The sequence below is a fragment of the Haemaphysalis longicornis genome, unplaced genomic scaffold (genome assembly GCF_048455015.1).
Source record: "Haemaphysalis longicornis isolate Haplotype H1 unplaced genomic scaffold, Haemaphysalis longicornis Haplotype H1 scaffold_8, whole genome shotgun sequence".
NCBI lineage: Eukaryota > Metazoa > Arthropoda > Arachnida > Ixodida > Ixodidae > Haemaphysalis > Haemaphysalis longicornis.
In genome coordinates, this window is record NW_027526445.1 from 189,381,159 (window position 1) to 189,403,400 (window position 22,242).

Genomic DNA, 22,242 nt, shown 5'->3' on the forward strand with positions numbered 1-22,242 from the left:
AGTGAATAACCTTAAACAACTTGGGAAGAACAATAACTGCAGCAAAACGTTTTCCCGACCGTATTTTTCTCCTTTTTGTTCATTATGCTTTGTGGAAGCGTTTAATATGAAAGACCACCTAACCCAAACCATCAGTGTATCACTCATCAAGTAGCCGTTCATTAAGTGCGTGCTTCTCGTCAGTCAGTAGTGCCAGTTTGTTATTAGATAAAACGTCTCGCATCATGCCCCTCACTGGCTGCACAATTCATTGTTTTTCGTTGTTTGAATTTTCTCTTATCAAACGACCATAATTGCCCTAGCCTGGATTCCGTGGACGCACCTCTTGTTATAAACAAGTAACGATGCAATGTTTACCTCTGTTTACTTTCGCTACGAACCAGAGGCTGGAGGAAGTTGGCGTTTGAAATTTTTAGTTTGTACCCCAAAATATTGGCGTATTCATGGTAGGTTGTGGCCGTTACTGCACCAGGGTGGCCAATCGTGCTCTGGTGAGGGAGTGCGTTACGGGCAATGCTCGCCGGGGTCAGGCCACACCCCAAGCCCCAACAGGTGGGAGTAAGGGTTAATGGAGAATACCTCAGTAACCTCGGATTTGTTGATGACGTTGCCTTGCTAAGTAACTCGGTGGACGAATCGTAAAGCACGCTTTCCGCACTAGATGAACGGAGTAGCACCGTGGGCCTGAAAATTATTATGCAGAAAAGTAAAGTAATGATCAACAACCTTGGGGCAGCACAACAGTTTGGGATAGGGGGCGAAGTAGTGGAAGTGGTAAAAGAAATATCTACTTAGGCCAAGTTGTGACCCCGGATCCCAACCATGAGGCAGAGATAATTAGAAGGATCAGAATGGGGTGGGGTGCATATGGCAGACATTCTCAGATAATGAATAGCAGCCTACCATTGTCCCTGAAGAAGAAAGTTTATGACAGCTGAATCTTACCGGTACTCACCTACGGGGCAGAAACGTGGAGGCTCACTAAGAGTGTTCAACTTAAATATAGAACGACTCCCAGGGCAATGGAGCGGAAAATGATAGGTGTATCATTAAGGGACAGGAAGAGAGCGAGTGGGTCAGGGAACAAACGCGTGTTAAGGACATACTGGTGGAAATTAAGAAGAAGAAATCGACGTGGGCAGGACATGTAATGCGCAGGGAAGATAACCGCTTGTCATTAAGGGTAACAGAGTGAATCCCGAGAGAAGGCAAGCGTAGCAGGGGGCGGCAGAAAGTTAGATGGGCAGATGAGATCAAGAAGTTTGCGGGGACAAATTGGTCACAGTTGGCACAGGACCGGGGTAATTGGAGAATAATGGGAGAGGCCTTTGTCCTGCAGTTGGCGTAGATAGGCTGGTGATGATGATGATGATGATGACCTCAAAATAGAGTTTAATTTCGCTTAGACAACTGCATAAAACTAATAAGCGAAATTGTCGATTCAGAGAGAGAGAGAGAGAGAGAGAGAGAGAGAAGAAAACCTTTAATGAAGAACAGTGAGGTTAGCTGAGCCATGGCACTGTCCTGCTACGCTAGATGATAGAAGAAGAAGAGAAAGAAAGCAAAAAAGAAAAGGAAAAAAGAAAACAAAAAAACAAAAAAGAACAGTAAAAATGAAAAGGTCATTTGATGCGACCAAAATTTGCAGTCACAAAACTCTGTCCACTTCTGGGCTCCAAAGAAACACCAAGAGAGAATTTATTGCACCTGCAGCATGACTGAGACCCAACCAAGGTCCAAAAACAGCCCTCAGTTCACGTCCCGCACCATTTTATGCAACTAACGAGAATAAATACTGGTCTGGCTAACTGTTATATTTAAAGCTTTTTCTACTAATGCAGGGTAAAGAGGCACGTCAGCAACGCCTCTTCCAGATGTAATTTCGGTTCCTTGCATAGAACTCAATAATGTCAACTCGTTATCCTCTAAACATGCTCGAAACTTGCTTTTCAGGATTCTGTGCTTTATCTTGGCCAGTTTCACCAATTCAGATGCTTTTAGCTTTCGAGATACGCCGGAGAGTGAACACAAGTGTGGCGGAGAAGTGAGTAACAATTTTTTCTGGTTTAACGGCCCTAGTGGACAGAATTGAAAGGGGTGTTGGTTTTGCCATATATACTTTTAGGCTACAGTAATATCTGTTTAATACAGAGGAAAACTCAAAAATGGGCTCGTCTTTTACCTTTCCTGTCGAAGTTTTCGTGCGCACATGAATGAGCAGCGACTCGCCCAACTGGCCAATGTGCCACCACAAGAATGTATCGTTAAAAGAATTTATTTATTTTTATTTATTTACAGTATACTGAGGTCATGGAGGACCATGCAGGTGGGAACATGGTGATTCAGATATACATTTTATGTGGCACGGCAGAAGCCACATGGCGCACAAGCACCCTAAGTAACAAATAGAGAAGGAATAGACATATCGGCATAACTAGAAACATTGAAAAACGGTTTAACGCAGCCAATGAACAAAATAACACACCTTACTGAAGGGTTCAATACACATCACATCAAGAAGACACCATAGAGGTCTCCGAAAACAATGCCAGGTGTGCAGAATACTTTGCTGCTAACAACAGATAACAGGGCATCAATAAAACATCAGCATTTAAAAACAGACAAAATACAAAGGAAATGTGACAAGGTCGTTTATCTGGTTGACTGCGTTTCTATATCAGTAAGCAGTACACTCTCAAAAACACTTACAGATTCCGATGAAACAATTTTTTCAGACAACGAATTCCATTCAGCAATAGTTCTACGAAAAATTGAATATTTAAAAAGGTTCGTGCGAGTTTGATAGGGAAGGATGTTATGCGCATGCCGATTTCTGGATGTGCGACTCAAGAAAGGCTGAATATATGAGCGCGCCTTTACGTTCAGTTTGTTGCGATAAAGCAAAAACAAAACGTTTACCGGCTTTTAATGTATAGATCGTTATGGGGTCTTGAATTTTTATTGTATTCGGTATCACGCTCGTTCGGTGAAAACGACATATAAATAAACCCGGGGCCAAACGTTTACAGGACGCGATATGAGCAATCAAAGGTAATTTCTCCATGGCCTCTTGGCTAACTCCCTGATAAACATATGGTGATGATGCTCCGAAGCGTGATATTTTTCTTACAAGTAAAAATAGAGTGATGTGCCTGCAAACTGAAGACAAATAAACTTGGAACATTGAAATCGCCTCCTGTACTATTTTGTTCTGGTGTGTACATTCCGCAAGCAAACCAGGGGATTTCGCATTTCCGGAACAATCACTCTGTGATGATGCGACGTCGTTAGTCAGCTATGACCACTACGCCCTTCCTGGGACTATTTTATCGCGACAGCGAGTTTATTTTGTTATGAATCGAAAACAGGCGGCATGACTTCACGGCATTTTTGAAGCCAGCATGCAGCCTTGTTATCGTCGGCTGCAGTATACACAGAACTCGAGCAAATGATCACGCAATGCCGCTTTCGGCAAGGTATATTGCAGGGTCGTTCCACCACCCATCGCATATGTGTTTAGCGCCTATGCTACACGGGCGATTGAAATGGCATTATTCGAGTCAACCAGCCGTTCGAGTGAACTGCAATCGACCTCCCCCTTATCGGTCTCGCCCCCGGTTTTCTTTGAAGAGTGAAGCCAATTACCACTACGGTTCATTAAACTCCGTTGCAAATAAATGAACTTCGGCACAAGTTTGATAGTCAAAGTAGAGTGCCTGAATGTTCCTCCTCGCCGCCCCTACGTTACGGGTGCAGACAATCGCGTCGTCTGCTTCGGCAGCCGCCATATTGATTCTCGCCGCTCGGCCCGCGCGCTGCAAAAACGGGAGTCCGATATCAATTATCGTGCGCAGTCGCATTCTGTGATCATAAAATACATTTACAGTCAACGATACCTTGCTTGTAGAGTTGTTGGCAGATCGTAATTGTGAAAACACTGCTCTAACTACGTTTACAAAACAAAGAAGGCGGAGAAGCACGTGATGCACGCACAGGGAAGCGCATTCATGTGCACGCGCCTCCGCTGGCGTGCATCGTGTCTGTAACCTTTATAGCTGCTTTAATTGCGTTCAACCGTCAGAGTTCAACGGGGAAGGTACTGCGCAGTGACTCTTCACGAGAGAGGTATGTTACATAGATGTTTCGGTTCTTCCACCGCGCCTGCCGGATTGAGAAGTTCGCTCCTATTACTCCGTCAGCATTTTAGGGGCGAAGCCCCTGAGGAGCTCCTGCTTCCGGCGTCTCATGCCGCCGTATTCTCATGTGGTCACCTACTGAAACACCGGGACACTCATTTTCGAACGCCTCGCGCTACAATGTAACGCGGAACTAAAACACCCGGCCACTCGTTTTTGAACGCCTCGCGCTACAACGTAACGCATGCTAAAACCTATAATGCATAAAACCGGTTCAAAATAAACTAACATGACTGAAAGAAGAGTTTAAGCTTGAACCGGTTGGTACATAACTTTGAGGGTAAGAGGCAGCGTTACAAACGATACGAAGAAGAGACGAGACAACCAGATGCGTTGATTCATCGTCCCGTTTGCTCAAAGTCAATTAAAGATTGGTGTAACGTTCCCTGTCCGCTTCAGCAATCGTCAATCACAAGCACAAGCCGTTTTTAGACGGGCTATAATTTGGGTTACACTCAAATACCCACAGGCTCTTGACACTAGGCCAACATTTTGGACTGTGTTAAGCAGGTTGTTTGGTCTCACATTTCGAATGAGCACACGTTAAAATGACGTGTTGTGTGCAGTGTTGGGTGACGTGTTCCTGGTGTGCGCTGGTGATTTTGCTTTGTGCGAAATCGTGCTGCCGCGCGGCTTCGCGTCCGGGTGCAACGTGCTATGTTTCCACTGCTGTGGCGTGTATGCTCGATCCTTGTGAGTCACTTATAAAAGGAGTTGGCAGCTCTAGGCGAAGAAGCCTTTCGGTTACGCTGGTCCACGCGCTCCATAGTTGTCAGGAACAACATCCCGAGCATACTTATTGTACCGTATTGAGTTACATGTAGATTCTGAACTTTTCTTTGGGCACCTGGGACTTTCTGCGGATTGATTTTGCAGTAGCTTGTTTCACTACCACAGACATTTGATGTACGAAGTGTTGACTGCATACAGTACTTGGAAACGGATACGGTTTTTTTTTTCTGTTTTTCGCCACCGCTGTTAACACTAGTAGCGGCGCTGCGACCACCAGTTGCAGGTTTTATAATAAATTCTCTTTTCACACAGGTTGGGCATTGCACAGCCATCGCGTTGTCCCGTGCCACTATTCCGAACTGGGGGAGATGGGGCATACAAGTTGCTTAAACCCGGTTTAACGCCAGTTACCGCGGCGCCGCCTCAGCAAGGGCGCGATTGCTCCTCTCACCGGCGCTTCTACGGCGCCCAATCAGCGCGCGCCGTGTGGCATGAGAAAAACCAGCAATCTTTGAATACACTGATACGCTGCATGCACATAGAATCAATTCGAAATTGAAAATAAGGAATTTCTAGATGCCTTCGGCCTTGTATACAAGGCAGTGGAAATATTTTCTGCCCTATTGCTCTTGTTCGAAAACGTTGCACACTGCCTAGGGGTGAGAGCAGACATCGAAGCCATGAATGATCTGTAGCTTGTGACAGCAACATAATTATTGGTACTTTAGTGAGCTCATTATCACCTCCCGCCATTGCAGGTCTCCTAATATCTGGGGTCCGCCTCCTCCCCCCCCCCCATGTGTACGCCTGTGATCGTAAATGAGGATATTTGCTAAAAGAAGACCACAGAAATGTAACAAAACGAAACAAAAAACCGCTGAATATAGCCCAAGGATAAACTAAGGACCGAGAGATATCGCCACTTTGGCGATTCATAGCGAGATCTGACTAATAAAAGTATAATGATGCGACGAAATATCGCTGCAGGTCTATATTCACCGTCCTAATCCGATTAACAAACAAAATTGACCCAGATGATGTCATGAAAGAAACGTATAGTTTATGAAGCGGCCAAGCGGCGTAAGAATGCTTACACATTAGTTCGTTTATCCTAGCACCTGCAGCATCCACTTTTGGGCATTACAGTAACAGGGTACAAAGTCACAAAACATGATCCAGGGTACAAATGATACCTACGAGAAAACAATCCAATGAAACTGCCAATGCATTAAGCGAAATACCAGTGTGTGCAAGTGCGTGTTACCACCAGCAAGACGAGGAACAACATGGTGAAAAAAGATGAAAAACATAATTTTATTTCAACGAAACAACATCACAGCTTCTTCAAATGTAGTTTCCGTTGTGGAGACGTACAAATACGCACGGCGTACCACGCACGACTTACCACGCTGCACATTTGTGATACACTTGAGTCTTTAGGGTTCTGTTGGGAAGCGAAACATTTTCCACCAATTTTTTGCTGTGGTTTGTGCGCAGCAGCAAGCAGCAACAAGGCAATTTGAGCCGCGAATCGTTGCCAGACAGAGATGCAAATTGAAAACGTGCAGCTGTTGTACGGTTCTGCTGCGGAGAGAGTGACAGCGAATGGCGGCCGGCGCCTCCGAAAATCGTTCGGGGCGGTCAAGACAAGATGTTGCAATATTCTCTGGAGAGGGAACGCCAAACTGCTGCGCAGAATGCCCGTAGACCATGTACAGCGAGTGCTTAATCCCGCCTAGAGATCTTGCATATTGACCATGATATTGAGAGACTCATGTGATGTAAACTGATGTAAACATGTAATATAATGTAAACAATTTTAGGCCGGTGTCCCTCTTCCGTGCTGTTTCTGAAATCTTCGAGATTGTTTTTTACGAACGGTTGTTCTTTTATCTGAAAGGAAAAATTTCCCCCTTCCAGCATGACTTTGTAAAGGGAAGGGCCACTGCAGCAAACTTGTGTGCTTTCCTGGGGTACACCGCTCCCGTTGTGTTTAACAAAAGCCAAGTCGACACAATTTATTTGGACTTGACAAAAGATGTGATAAAATTTCGCAGGAACTGCTTTTCTTGAAACTCAAACAAATCGGGCTACGCCCAACATAGTGCTCCTGGTTTGGCAGCTATTTGAAAAATCGCTCTAATCAAGTGAAACATTTACATTGCTTGTCTAAGCCATACTTGTCTCTATCTGGCGTGCCAAAGGGCTGTAACCTTGACCGTTGTTATTTCTAGTGTTCATAAATGATCTGCCATCGCATGCACGCCACTCGAGGACTTTGTTGCTTGCAGATGACCTAAAACACTTCCGTAAGATAGTGAGTGTGCGGGATAGTATATTGCTGCAGAATGTCATCTATTTTATCGAACACTGGTGCACTGAAAATCGACTGCAATTGAATTTAAAGAAAACGGTTGTTATGTCAGTCAGCAGAAAATGCGATGGCATTGTGTTTAATTGCAACCTCTCAAATGAAGAAATACAGCGCGAGTGCCTTCTACGGGACAATGGTATCCAAGTGGACTCAAAACTGGACTTTCGTTCACATGTGTCTAACGTTGTTAAACATGCACTTCAATTTCTTGGTAAGGCTTCTCGTCTCACACAAACATTTTGTCTTCTTACTCTCTATTGCGCATTAATTAGACCCAGTCTTGAGTTTGCCTCTGTCATACGGAACAATCTGCCTGTTTCTTCCAGTGACGCAATCGAAAATCTTCAGCGCAGGTTCATTCGTATTGTCTATGATCGATACATTGGTCGCCACCGTTTTTACAGCTACCACTCCATTTCAGCTGCCCTAGGCATAGTGTCTTTGCAAGATAGGAGACAAGTGCGAGATATGAACTTTCCACAAAAACGTTGTGCGCGGCTATATGACTGTGATGAACTTTCGACGTCATTACAGCTACGAATCCCATCTTGGAAAGCCTCGAAGTGTTCTTATACGTTAATCGACCAGATTTAGGGGAAATATCTCCAAGGTCGAGTAAGTTTGTGCGAAGGAAATTTTGACATCCACCTCAATACAGCTGCACGCCTACAAAGGAAAGCTATACACCTTTCTCAGAAACTTCGCAGTTGAAGAAAAGTTCCTCCTGGCCCAGGATTCAAACCCGGGACCACATCCTAACCGGAGCAGTCGCTCTAACAACTGAGCTAACCAGGAGGCTAGTCGTTTGTAGCGCGAGAGCGAATGATCAACAACTCTAAGTGATGGACTGGTGATAATCGACCAGATTTAGGGGAAATCCCCAAGGGGGAGTAAGTTTCTGCGAAGGAAAATTTCCGCACTTTTATTTTAGTCGATATACGGATGATATTACGCTATGGGTCACTGGTAGCAGCGACGCATTTATTGACAACACGTTACAGCAAGGTGCACGTGTCGTGAATGAGGAAGCACAGTTTGCGGGCCTCGAGTGCTCTCCCGAAAAATCGGAGATTCTCCTCCTACCAGCCAAACCGGCGTCTCGAAATGGTCCCGACATCAAATTTACCTGAGGGAACATTTGATCCCAGAGGTGCGCACCCTCAAAGTCCTCGGTCTTGTCATTCAGCATACTCGCACCAATACAAAATTTATCTCGAAGTTAGGCTCACACTTTATTCAGACAATTGGACTCATCTGACGAATTACCGGACACTACCATGGTCTCAAGGAGACGGAGACGATCAGGCTTGTTCATTGCATTTATCATTAGTCGCATAACATATTCCTTCCCCTACCTTCGAGTTCCGAACGCAGAAATGAACAAAACTGACTTTATCATCAGAAAGGGCTACAAAGCTGCATTACAAATTTGTATGAGTGCATCCACTGCCAGGCTTGAGCATCTCGGGGTTCATAATACTGCCCAGGAACTAGTCGAGGCAAATCATATCAATCAGCTCCGTCGGCTCTCAACAACGTCCACAGGACAGCATATACTGGTCCACCTTCGTATCGGGCCCAAAGTCTGTTCCGAACCGGCTATCCCCGTCCCCCGGCCTATCCGCGACTTCCTCCGCGTCCGCCCTCTTCCGAGGAACATGCATCCAACCTATCACCGAGGTAGAAGGAAGCAACGGGCGCGGGCGCTCTTCAAGAAATTCTCCACCAAACCTGATATTGTGTACGTGAATGCAGCCTAATAGCGCCATGACGACGCTTTTGCCCTGGCAATCATTAATAGACCGAGTGACCCCCTTGTGAACTCTCTGTGAGCGTCTGCACCAGCACCCCTTCAGCGGCAGAGGAGGCAGCAATGGCGTTCGCACTAACAACTCGGCCTTCACCTACAATTATAACCTCCGATTCAAAAACGGCCACCCAAAACTTCGCCTGCGGGTACATATCGTCCGTGGCGTCCACAATTCTCGTTCTGAATCCCCTGACCTCCCTGGTAAACATTGTCGGTACCCCGGCACACACTGGTTTGGGGGGAAATGTGGCAGCACACAACGCAGCACGAGGATTCACTATCCGTTCCGGTGCCAGCCTCGTCCGCAACCACAGCGCCAGGTCAGCTGCCGGGATGAGTTAACGAAGTACCATGATATCACTGTTATGGAACGGGACGCGGACGCGAGGCCATGGCTGAGCCGGACCGAGGTTTGGTAGCTTCTTTCCCCTCTCTCCGATCGTAATGATAGTTGGCGGTTAGCCGCCTTTGTCCTCTTCCTTACTAAATCTGTAACATTCTTACTAAATCTGCTAAATCCTTACTAAATCTGCGGAGCCAGCTGCTTGGCCGAACTCGGTCGTGCTGGTACATCCCGCGGCCTCGTTTAACGACGACGTTGGAAATGTAGAGTCGCGGTGCTGGTCTATCCTCTCTGCCACAGACGACGACGAACCCACGGTTTTGAAGGCAGCCCTTGTTGCAAAGGGGAGGACTGCGCTGGCGGCGTCCTTTTTCTGTGAGGTGCCACCTTTGAGAGGCCCCTGCTTCCTTTGAGGTGGCGACAAAGTCTTCGTCACGGTTCCCGCCCTTCTCAACGTTTTCTCGGAGATTCGCTCCTTTAGCAAAACCTTAGCGCGACTGACTATGTATGAGTACTCGTCGTCCTCTTCTAAGTCCTTTACGAAGGTGTCAAAGTCGAGGAGGTTCTGAATCAGCCCGTCAAGCTATCGAAGTTGATCCTGTTTTTGTTCTACGTCACGGCACAAATCCATAAGAATACTGATATTCGGTGTTGATGATTGCAAGGCACGAACAGTCGTACTGGCTAATTCAGTTATGTCCGCCCGGAGGATGGCCCGCGAAATTCTAAGTCTTTCTACGACCTGCCAATCATCAGAACCAGGGAGCGCAGCGAAGCAAGGGTCGCGATTGTCCGATGGGTGGGGCTCATCTCCGGGTTCTAGGAGGGGGGTCTGCGTCCAGCACACAGCCATGGCAGGCACCGTTCAAGGGTGAGGCCTCCGAAATGAGAAGATCCGACATACAGAGGCCACGCACAACCTTGAAGGCGCTGCGCTGTGAAGTCCGCTGGTGCGTCGTTCCCGGGTTTCGGCACCATAATGTTATCGAACGGGACGCGGGCGCGGGGCCATGGCTGAGCCGGACCGAGGTTTTTTAGCTTCTTTCCCCTCTCTCCGATCGCAATGATAGTTGGCGGTTAGCCGCCTTTGTCCTCTTCCTCTTCCTTACTAAATCTGCAACAATCACTACGCATTACCGCCTCTCTTGCCGTCGATACCCTCCTGCCCACCCTGAGCAAACCAACCATCAGAAGCACTTATGGCAACTCCTGCAGACAAACTCTTTTGCCTGCCGAGCACAACTGCATTGAATTCAGCCCTCGCAACTTCCCTCGCCAAATTGTCCACTTTGTGGGGACCCAGCCCCGCTGGTCCACTCTATGTGGGCCTGTCCTCAAGACCACTTTCCTTCTATAGTTGATGAATAGCAGTGGGAGCCCTGGGCAGCTCGGACCCAGCGGTCCAGATACTTCTGCTCACCCTCGCTGAAAACGTCACCGCCGGCCTCAAACCGACGGCCACACCGCTCCCGTGAACCCGGTTAAGGCTCAATAAAGTGATGTCTCCCTCTTTCCCGCGAATACGGTATGACTGCGGGAAATCCACTCCGCGAAAGAGCTGCCCAGAGGTGTGTGTTGATGCGCACTTAGAAAAACAGGCTTCTGATAAATACTGCACAAGTAAGCCAGTCATAGTACTGTCAAGGAAGAAATTTGGTGATATCTGATTTATGTGCGCCTTCAAAAAATGAATGCAGGACATTTCGAAGAAGCGTTTTAAGTGAACTTGGGTGGTATCCACCGGAATGAAATGTAATATATGACAGGTGGGAACAAAGAGGGCAAAGGATAACTACTGCATGTACTAAACAATGAAAAAAACAAAGAGACTGCTAGATGTAAACACTGATTCTGTGCAGATATTTGTGTTTTCGTAAAACGCTGTTAATTTGTTCCCTCAATAGTACTTTTGTGTGTGCACACTGGAAAATTTCTAATTCTACAGCCAAAATATATTTTACCTAGCGAATAACCACTCCACCTTTGTATTACTAAATGCTATACTGTACGTAGGACCGTTCTGGATTCAGGGAAACATGAAGTTTGACTATAACGCATTGGTGTTCCATTACAACAGCATGATAACACTTGAGAACTACTAAACTTTTTTACACCCTTTTGGGCCGAAAAGGGTGTAAAAATCTTGTCCCATGGCTAACACCCTTAAAAGGTGTTTTGGCAAAAAAAGGGTGTATGAATGAAAAAAGGGTGATGAGCTCAACACCTTTAAAAAAGGGTGTTGAGGATGCTCAACACCCTAAAAAAAAGGTGTGGAGTCTCACACCCATTTTTTGAGGTGATGGCATGCGCAGAGGCAATGTCAAACGGTGGAGCGCGCAGCATTCAACACAAACAGCCAATACGTACAAGTTACAGTTGGAACACGGGATGCAAGCGGTACAGGGAGTGCATACTTACTTAGCAGTACATGCGCTGTTCTTGCTTTTATACCCAGCAGAGGAAAGCCCCCAGATGGAGTCGGTGGGCTTGTCGCAAAAAACTGATATTTTAGCGCTAATTTTGGAAGTATGGATTTTACTACGAGAATATACAAATCAACACGTGGATTTGCAAAAATGTTTTAATTACGCGGTAGTTTTTCTGATCCGTAACTTAAAGAATTTTATTAAATATCATACAAATCTTCCCTGCCACCTCAACACCCTTCAAAAAGGGTGTTCAATATTTCAACACCCTTTTTCCCAGAAGGGTGTAAAGCTACAAATTAGGGTGTTCGAAACTAAGAAACAGGGCGTAAAGAAAAAAAGGGTGTGAGAAAAGACCGCCAACGAAGAAAAAAGGTGGAGAGACCTCCAATTTTGGAGGCATTTTGTACCTGTTTACACGGGTGGACTGAACATTCTCTACAAGCGGGCGGGGGGGGGGGGGGTTGTGCCTCACGATGTTTACAGCAATATGAATTGGCATAATTTATTACCAGTGAAGCTCTTTAAGCTTCAGGAGGTAGTTTCGGCAGCATTACCAAAAACATACAAAGAAAAAACTGGGGCGCCTGTAAAGGGTGCACCACCGCAGATAGCGTATTATGACTGTGAAGTCGGCTTTCGAGCTTGTTAGAGTGTGAGCACAAGGGGCATATGCGTATCCGCACCTCTTACTGTACCATTTCAAAGGTACTAGTCTTTTTTTGGATTCTAAAAGGTAAAAAAATTCGGGCAGCTTGCAATAGTGGTGCAACACTGGAGAAACAGCAACGCTGGGGGCCGACCCCCCTTGTTTCCCTCTTGGATCTCCTGGAAATGGGGAGGGGGGGGGAGGCGGGCACACTGGAACAGCCTTGTAACATCTGGTTAAATTTGGCCTCATCCCTGAGCGGTCATCCTAGCTTAGCAAGAACATTGTAAACCTTAGCAAACATAACAAAACCTAGCAACACCGGAAGAAACTAGGTCGACCCCCAGCTCCGCTGTTCTTTTTTTGCAACTGAACACCTATTTCACACCGTTTCAACAACCTACAGAAAGCCAAGCGTGTTGCAGTTCGTAAACATCCTTTTCGCCACACGACTACAGTCTTGTTAATTTTGAAGGTTCAAATTGGTGTTTCACGTGCCAAAGCTAAACTTGGGGCATGAGGTGCACCCAATAAGGAAACGAGCGATCATTGCATAAGAGCAATTATTTTTTTTTTGCGTTTGGAAATTTCTTGCGAGTAGAGGAGTATATGAGGGGATGTCTTCTTCTTTACAGTGCCATTATGCATCCGAACATGGCCTTATTCAATGAACAGCTGAACACCTTTTCCACACCCTTTCAACACCCTAAGAAAAACCAAGGGTGTTGAAGTTGGTCAACACCCTTATTTTCAAACAAAAAGGGCGTAGAGCTAGAAAAAGGGTGTTGAGACACAAGAAAAAGGGTGTATAGGCCTCCCAACACCCTTTTTCCACCTATGCTACGCCCTTTGTGGCTAAAAGGGTGTAAAAAAGTTTAGTGTGTGCGAATACCCAGTTTCTATACTATGCTTAGTCGGGCTGACTACTTTGTGCGCAACAGCAAGATGTTATTCTGAATGATAAAGGAATGTTCTCCTCTTATGGAAAGTTAGGTCATTAAAAGCTCTCGTGTTTACCGACATATCGTTTGTACGTGGATGGGTCTGCGGAGCCCATGTTGAATGCAACCTTTTATTCTTGAGAAACAAACTAAACATCTAGCTTTTATCTCATACTCTGATCTTCAAGCAGCATTTTAGTCGTTACATGTTAGATTTATTTCATTTTTTTTACTTTCAGTGCGACACCAGCGGTAATAACTGCCCACAAGGCTGCAAATGCTACTTCGGGAGAGGTGACAATTCAATAGGCCGATGCTACTCTGATGAATATCATTAGCCTGAGACCAGCGCCGAGATCATCGAATGTTCGGGAGTTTCTTATTTTGAACCAAAGAACTGGTCAATATAATAAAATTGTTCATTTTGAACTCGCTGGCGACATGTCTTGCCAAACTACCTAACGAGTGCGCTGCTCAAAAGCATATTGCCGCGAACCATACATTGGGTTTGTTTATTTGTGTTTTGCTTTTACCGCCCGGCTGCGCCAGTCTGTGTTATCTCTGCGCCAAGGGAAGCGCGTGTTCCATTCTTTCTTGCTGTGCCGCATGTGTTATCTGTTGTGATAGGGAGAGTATTCCGATCTAACGTGAACAGCCCAGAATAATCTCCTTGGATCTACTATGTTCTCGATGCGAATCGACGTTTCGAGAACCACGCGCGCCGAAAGATAAAAAGCCTGCAGTGCGGACGCCGGGGCATTCGATTCTGCGACGCTCGCCGACGCAAGTCACTTTGTTGACCGCTGTTTCGCCGCCTCTGTATTCTTTTGAGTTGTTAGGGGAGCACAAGTTCGCTCCAATAAACTTGTTTCTCCTTCAGGACAACTGCGTCGTCCTTGGCTTCGTGACATCTGGTGGAGGTGCTGGGTATGAAGGGTGCGTACCCCGCACCTCACCAGATGTCACGAAGCCCACTTCAACCAGATGTCACGATGCCCACTTCAACCTTTGGAAGCCGCTAAGCCAGTCCAACAAGAGCCAGCCCCCGCCAGCAAGATTTACCACCTGAGTTCGGCCTACTACCGGAGAAAGCGAAGAAGAAAGACGTCGCCACCAGCACCATGGTCAACCAAGCCAATCCTCCCGTCGTTCTGCAGCAGCCACGGGAACCGCCATCATTCCAGGGAGCCCCCGCAGAAGACCCAGAAGAATGGTTGGAGAAACTGGTGCGCGTCCGGAAATTCAACAGGTGGGACGACGCAGTAACGTTCCGGCACGTTTTCTTTTACTTGGAAGATTCGGCTCGCACTTTGTTCGAGAACCACGAGAGCTCCTTGACAAACTGGGCTCAGTTCAAAAGCGAGTTCACTAAGACCTTCACTACCGTGGTCAGAAAAGAACGCGCAGCGCTGTTACTTGAAACTCGAACGCAGCACCCCAACGAAGGTGTCGTGACCTTCGCTGAGGAGATGAAGCGACTTTTTCGCCGTGCGGACCCTGGAATGACCGAAGAAAAGAAGCTCAGGTTTCTAATGCGAGGAGTGAAGCAAGAGCTTTTTGCTTGCCTTGTCCGCAATCCTCCCAAGACGGTGGCCGAATTCGCGTCTGAGGAGGCCGCGATGGAGAAGACGCTGGAAGTTCGAACGAGGCAGTACGATCGCCCGGTCAACGTGCTGGTTTCCGAGACGATCGGTTCCGGGGCTACAAGCTCCAACACACTGCGTGAGACCATCCGAGCAGTGGTCAGGGAGGAGCTTCGGAAGCTTTTTCCGACGACGCCGCAACCTCAAGTGGCTTCCCTGAATGACGTCATCCGCGAAGAGGTTCAACACACTTGGGCACTTCTATGCCATCCGAGGCACCCCGCGAGCCACAGGCGATGACCTACTCCGCGGCTGTTCGTCGACCCCGCCCTGCTCCAACCCGTCTACAAGAAGCTCCACCGTACCGCCGTCCACTCTCGCCGCCGTCCCCACTGTCGCCGCCGTCGACCGTACCGCCGTACACAGCCCAAACCCAGACGCCGAGGAAGACTGACGTTTGGCGAACGCCAGATCATCGTCCGCTGTGCTACCATTGCGGAGAGGCCGATCACATCTATCGTCGCTGCCCGTACAGGAGACTCGGACTGCGTGGTTTCTCCGTCGACGACCCACGACCCCGACCCGGCCAGCGCCCTACCGATATCGACGAATACCTGTCGAACACCAACCGAGCACCAGCACGCTCACACCGATCACCGTCGCCCTACCCATACCAGTCGCCTAACCGCCGTAGCAATGCTGATTTCGCACGTGGAAGGTCCCCCAGCCCACGCGGGGGAAACTAAAAGCAGCAACTTCTGGAGGTGAAGTTGCTCTACGGCGTAAAAATTGGAAACCCTCCAACGACGCAAGGACGCGCCGAAGACAGTGATTCACGACATGCCCTCATCCCGACGACCCGACCTAGCCCTGACGAGGCTCCTGAACACGACGACAGCTACACGGCGCGACGCGTACACGACCTGACCGAGGCGTCCGTTAAGAAGACGACGACAACGACGATGCACAGTGCCCGACCGTCAACACGTACAAGCAGAGATACGACGCCCCGACGAACCCGGAACTCGAGGAAGACTGCATCTGACGTCAAGGTGTCCATCGACGGCTTTGACGTAGTCGCCCTCGTAGACACGGGAGCTGATTATTCGGTAATGAGCGGACCATTTGCGTCTAAACTGAAGAAAGTTATGACCAGATTGGACGGTCCGCACATACGCACAGCAGGAGGCCACCTCGTGACGCCAAGTGGAACGTGCACACCGCGCGTCACCATAGACGGCACAACGTACCCTGCGGCGTTCGTCATTCTGCCTAACTGCTCCCGCAACGTAATTCTTGGAATGGACTTTTTGATGGACAACGGTGCAATAATCGATCTGCAGACCAAGTCGATACGTTTTTCACCAATTTACTCCATGACGCCGGAACCGAACCCCGAACGACGTGCTGCTGTAAGGATTGCCGATGACCATGTCACCCTGCCACCCCGCGCAAGCTTGATGGTCGCAGTCTACTGTGAAGATGCTGCTCCTGACGTCGACGCTTTCGTAGACACTGATGAAATGGTGCTTCTCGACCGTGGTGTGTCGGTCGCAAGAGGCATTGCGCGCTTCAAGGAACACCAATCTCACATTTTGGTTAATAATTTCACCGAGGAGTACCAGCATTTAAACAAGGGCGCGGCAATTGCATTCCTCGAAGAAACGCAAGAAGCAAGTGACGTGATCGCGGTCGCGGACTTTAAACACACACCCGTAAAAACCTCCAAGCTCCTGCAGCCCTTCGACGTGAATCCGGCGCTACCGCAAGAAAAACGCAACAAATTATTGGCTTTGCTGCGTCGCTATAGCGAATGTTTTTCGTCGAGCGCAAAACTACGTCAGACCCCTCTAGCGAAGCACCGAATAATAACGGAAGATGGAGCCCGACCTACCCGACAGTCACCGTACAGCGTCTCTTCACACGAACGGGAAGCCATCCGGACTCAAGTCGACGACATGCTCAGCGACGACATTATACAGCCATCGAAAAGCCCCTGGGCTGCGCCTGTCGTACTCGTAAAGAAAAAAAACGGCACATAAAGGTTTTGTGTTGACTACCGGCAACTGAACAAAATCACGAAAAAGAACGTGTACCCCCTCCCCCGAATCGACGACGCCCTCGACCACCTCTGCCACGCGAAGTACTTCTCATCGATGGACCTGAAGACCGGCTACTGGCAAATTGGAGTGGACGAAAGAGACCGCGAGAAGACTGCATTTATATACCCAGACGGCCTATACGAGTTCAAGGTGATGCCGTTTGGGCTGTGCACAGCACCAGCGACGTTTCAAAGAGTCATGGACACTGTGCTAGCTGGCCTTAAGTGGCACACCTGCCTCGTATACCTCGACGACGTAGTGGTATTCGCCCGGACTTTCGACGAACACTTTGCAAGGTTGGAGTCTGTACTCGAGGCCATTCGTACGTCGGGATTGACGCTGAAGCTTGAAAAAGCCGTTTCGCATACGGGGAACTCAAGTTCTTGGGCCACGTCGTCAACGCCGCGGGAGTCCTACCTGACCCGGCAACAACTTCAGCCATTGCGAACTTCCCAAGGCCGAAAGACAAGAAGGGCGTGCGAAGATTTCTCGGGCTCTGCGCATACTACTGGCGCTTCGTCGCAAACTTCGCACGCATTGCAGAGCCACTCACGCGCTTGACGAAAGATAGCACCCCTTTCAGCTGGGAAAACGACCAAGAAAAAGCATTCTGCGAGCTACAAAAACGCCTGCAAAGCCCGCCTGTGCTCGCTCATTTCGACGACAATGCCGAAACGGAAATGCACACGGACGCCAGTGATATAGGCTTGGGTGCCGTCCTTGTCCAAAAGCAAAGCGGCTGCGAAAGGGTAATCGCCTATGCCAGCCGTGGTCTGTCGAAGGAGAAAAACTATTCTGCCTCTGAGAAAGAGTGCCTGGCTATTATATGGGCGATTTCAAAATTTCGCCCATACGTGTATGGAAGGCCATTCAAGGTTGTAACAGACCACCATGCGCTGTGTTGGCTCGCCAATTTGAAGGACCCCTCTGGCCGTCTTGGGCGGTGGAGCTTGCGCCTGCAGGAGTTCGACGTTACAGTCGTTTATAAATCCGGCAGGAAACACGCCGACGCCGACTGCCTGTCCCGCGCCCCCGTCGACCCACCACCACAAGACTCTGATGAAGACAGCGCGTTCTTCGGGATCGTGACGGAGAGTGACCTAGCCACCCAGCAGCGTGCCGACCCCGACTTACGCGTCATAATCGAGTACCTCGAGGGATGCAATGTTGCCGTTCCTAGGACCTTCAAACGCAGCTTACCAGCATTGAGCCTGAGAAACTCCGTCCTCGTGAAGAAGAATTTCAGCCCCGAAACAAGAGCGAATTATCTTCTCGTCATCCCCGCGGACCTTCGTGACGAAATTTTGGAAGCGTGCCATGACGACCCGTCTTCCGGACATCTGGGCACAGCCCGCACTATTAGAAAATTCAAGGCGAGGTACTACTGGCCCGTCCTTACCTCTGACGTCACCCACTACGTCCGGAGCTGCCGTGACTGCCAGCGACGAAAAACGCCGCCGACAAGACCCGCCGGACTTCTGCAACCGATCGCCGTCCCATCAAGACCATTTCAGCAGATTGGAATGGACCTTTTAGGCCCATTCCCTACGTCACGATCACAGAACAAGTGGATTGTCGTAGCGACAGACTACATGACGCGCTACGCAGAGACCGCCGCTCTTCCGAGGGGGACTGCACAAGAAGTGGCGAAGTTCTTTATAAGCCAAGTTGTGCTGCGACATGGAGCCCCGGAAGTCCTCATCACATACCGCGGAACGGCATTTACTGCGGAGCTGATGCAAGGAGTATTACGCTACAGCAACACGGATCACCGAAGAACGACGGCGTGCCACCCCAAAACGAACGGACTAACAGAACGTCTGAACAAGACCATCGCAGATATGCTGTCAATGTACGTTGACGTTGAACATAAGACTTGGGATGAAGTGCTCCCGTATGTCACGTTTGCGTACAACACGGCTATGCAGGAGACGACGCAGCTGACGCCATTCGAGAGAGAGAGAGAAAAGCTTTTATTAAAAATATGCGCGCAGGCCTGTTTAGTCCTCACATTCCAGAGAACCTCTGGTTACGTCTTCAAGCCGCTGCCTGATGTACGCCACCGGTTGCCTTTGCTCTTCGGTGGTGCTTGTTGCGGTCAGCCATCCTTTGTTGGGTGTATTTGTAGTGTTGTGTATGGTTGTGCAGTTCCAGAGTATGTGATCTTGGTCGAGTATGACGTTACAGGTAGAGCAAGTAGGGGGTGGTGTGTCAGGATCTCCCCATATCTTGTGTAGTCTAGCTGGAGTGTCCAAGGTGTCCGTTTGAGCTTGTCTTATTAGGGTTGCTTGGCGTCTTGTGAGCGTGTCAGAGAGCTGTGGCAGTTCCCTCCTTCCCGTGGAGTAGTCCTTCAATTTAGGTACTGTTGGGACCATGAGCGTTTGAGTTGGTTCGAAGTTGGCAGGAGCCCGGGCTGCGGCTTCTCGGGCCAGCTGATTAGCTTTTTCGTTGCCTGCCATTCCTTCGTGCCCAGGTATCCAGTACACTGCTACGGATCCCTTGATGCTGTTGTTGATGGCCGTAGCTATGGCTTGTGGCAGTTCCATGCTTAGAAGTTGGTGACAGGCGCTTTTTGAGTCAGTGTATATGTACGTGTGCTTCGTGGGGCTGGATGTGTGGTCAATGGCGGTGGCGATGGCGGTGAGTTCAGCCCAGATGGGTTTCATAAGGGGGATGCACTGCTGGTACTCCAATTTTCCTTTGAGGTCAGCATACGCTATGCTTGCTGCTGTGTCTGTTACTGCTGCATCTGTGTATACGTGGTTGTTGAAGTGGTCCGCAGCTGCTCGTTTATCGAGGTATTTGGCTTGAATGCTCCTTCTGACCTTGTTTCGTTGGCAATGCATGTGTCTTGGTATGGGTGCAACTTTGAGTAGGTTGGCCGTGCGTGGGCTTAGACGTTCCAGTCGTAAAATAGGCTGCTGGGGTGTGTACCCTAGACACTGAAGTATCTGTTGCCCTGGAGCCGTTGCTTGGAGTCTGAGGTGTTGGTTGTACCTGTGGACTGCTACGATCTCCTCCAGCGTATTGTGCGTTCCTGTCTCAAGAAGTCGCTTGGTGCTGGCATTGAACGGAATGCCTAGCGCAATCTTCGTCGCCTTCCTAATGAGAGCGTTGATTCTTTCTTCCTGGGTTTTAGCGGAGTTGGTGTATCCTGCATGGTACCTTATTTGTGAAATAAGAAGTGCATCCCGTAGTCGTAGGAGGTCGTGTTCCCTGAGTCCATTTTATCTGTTCGTGATTCTGCGCATCATGTTCAGGACTTGTTCTCCTTGCCGACGTATGTGCTGAGTTGTGGCATGGCCTCCCCCGTCGCTTTGAATGTAGTGTCCAAGTACCCTGATTAGCTTTTTGCAAGGAATTGAGACGTTTCCGTTTTTAATGACAATGGGTGGAGGCTTCCATCTTGGGTTATGTATGAGAACAAGCTCCGACTTTTCCGGTGAGCACTGTAGTCCAATTTTTCTGCTGCCTTACTGATGTTATCGACTGCCTGTTGTAACGTAGCCTGTATGTCGCCTGGTGAGCCTGTTTTAACCCACAATGTAATATCATCGGCGTATATCATGTGTCCGATATTTCCAATTATTTGTTAGGCTCTGTGTATCCTGAGCATAGCAAGGTTGAAGAGTGTTGGTGAAAGTACGGAGCCCTGTGGGATTCCCTGTTGTGGGTGTTGCAATTGCTGTGATTTGATTTCTCCTAGGTGCAATGTGTACATTCGACCCTCTAGGAAACTTCTGACATAATTGTACATGCGTTGCCCACAACCAGTCTTGGCTAATTCTTCTAGCATTGCATCATGTGCCACATTATCAAAAGCCTTCTTCAGGTCTATGGCCAAAATTGCTTTGAGCTGAGCTATGCTAACCTCCTTATATGTTTCATCGTATAATACAAGTAAGGCATCCTGCGTGGATAGGTGAGCTCTATATCCAATGATATTGTGTGGCAGAATGTTTTGTTGTTCTATGTGCTGCTGTAGCCTGTCCAGTACCATTCGTTCCATGATCTTTCCAGCATTCGAGGTCAGGGAGATGGGCCTATGTTGCTGTATGGCGATGTCTTTTCCCGGTTTTGGGATGAAGGTGACATTCGCACTCTTCCATTCAGTTGGCACTGTGCCTAGTACCCATGCCTCATTGATGGTTTCGAGCAGAAATTCCTGATCTGAGAGAGAGAGAGAAAGCTCTTTATTAGAAGAAAGCAGAGAGGTCTGCAGGCATGTATCTGCTTCAGAAAGGTTCCTAATTTGTGCTGTTGTTAGTTAATCAGGCCCTGGAGCTTTATTTCTTCTCATTCTGTGAATGGCCCTTTGAAGTTCAAGCAACGTAAATGGTTCATCGATGTCATTCTTGGTGGGTCCTTCATACTCTTTGTAGGCAGGTTGTTGTCGTGCTGGGATGTATATGTTTTGTAAATCTTGCAGGAGTTGTGCGTGGTTGTCCTTGTACGTCTGCAGGAGCTGCAAGATCTTGTGGTTGTTCATGGTCTTGCTTTTGCTGGGCTCTATGAGTGCTCTGACAAGGTTCCAGGTGTGGGTGAGATTGAGGGTACCATTCAGTTTGTCACACGTCTCATGCCATTGTTCTCGGCTGAGTTGGTCTGAGTACTCGAGTATCTCTTTGTTTATTCTGTCGATGCGCGCCTTGAGCCTACGGTCTGTTTTGTGCTTTTTCCATCGCCTTGTAAGTCCTAATCTTGCCTCCCAAAGGTGTAAAAAGTGGGTGTCAGCGCTTGGCTGATCCTCTTGTTGTTGCACGTACTTTGTGTGCTGTTTCTTTACTGTTTCTAGTTGTGCCCATTCTGATACACTTCTTGCCTGAACAGTTTGCCGTTCCATGCGTATTTGATGCCAGTCTGTGATACCATGTTTGGCTTGCCTTTTTGCCACCCGAATGCCCACTTTTATTTGTACGATTGCGTGGTCACTAGTTAAAGTGTTATGCGTATTCGTCCACTTGGCTTGCAGGGGTCCCTTGCAGAAAGTAAGGTCTGGGTTGGTATCTCTTTCGACCGAGTTGCCTGTTCTTGTCGGTTCTGCGATGTCATTTAGGAGAGTAAATCCCGCTTCCTGCATTGAGTT

The 22,242-nt window shown here is 48.3% G+C and overlaps 1 long non-coding RNA gene across 1 annotated transcript; it reads left to right on the top strand.

The window, feature by feature from the left end:
* Positions 1 to 1,950: 1,950 nt before the first annotated feature.
* Positions 1,951 to 13,900, top strand: LOC144149176 (uncharacterized). Its single transcript, XR_013318218.1, has 2 exons — positions 1,951 to 2,044; positions 13,711 to 13,900. It is a non-coding gene; the product is annotated as an uncharacterized LOC144149176 (long non-coding RNA).
* Positions 13,901 to 22,242: the final 8,342 nt, after the last annotated feature.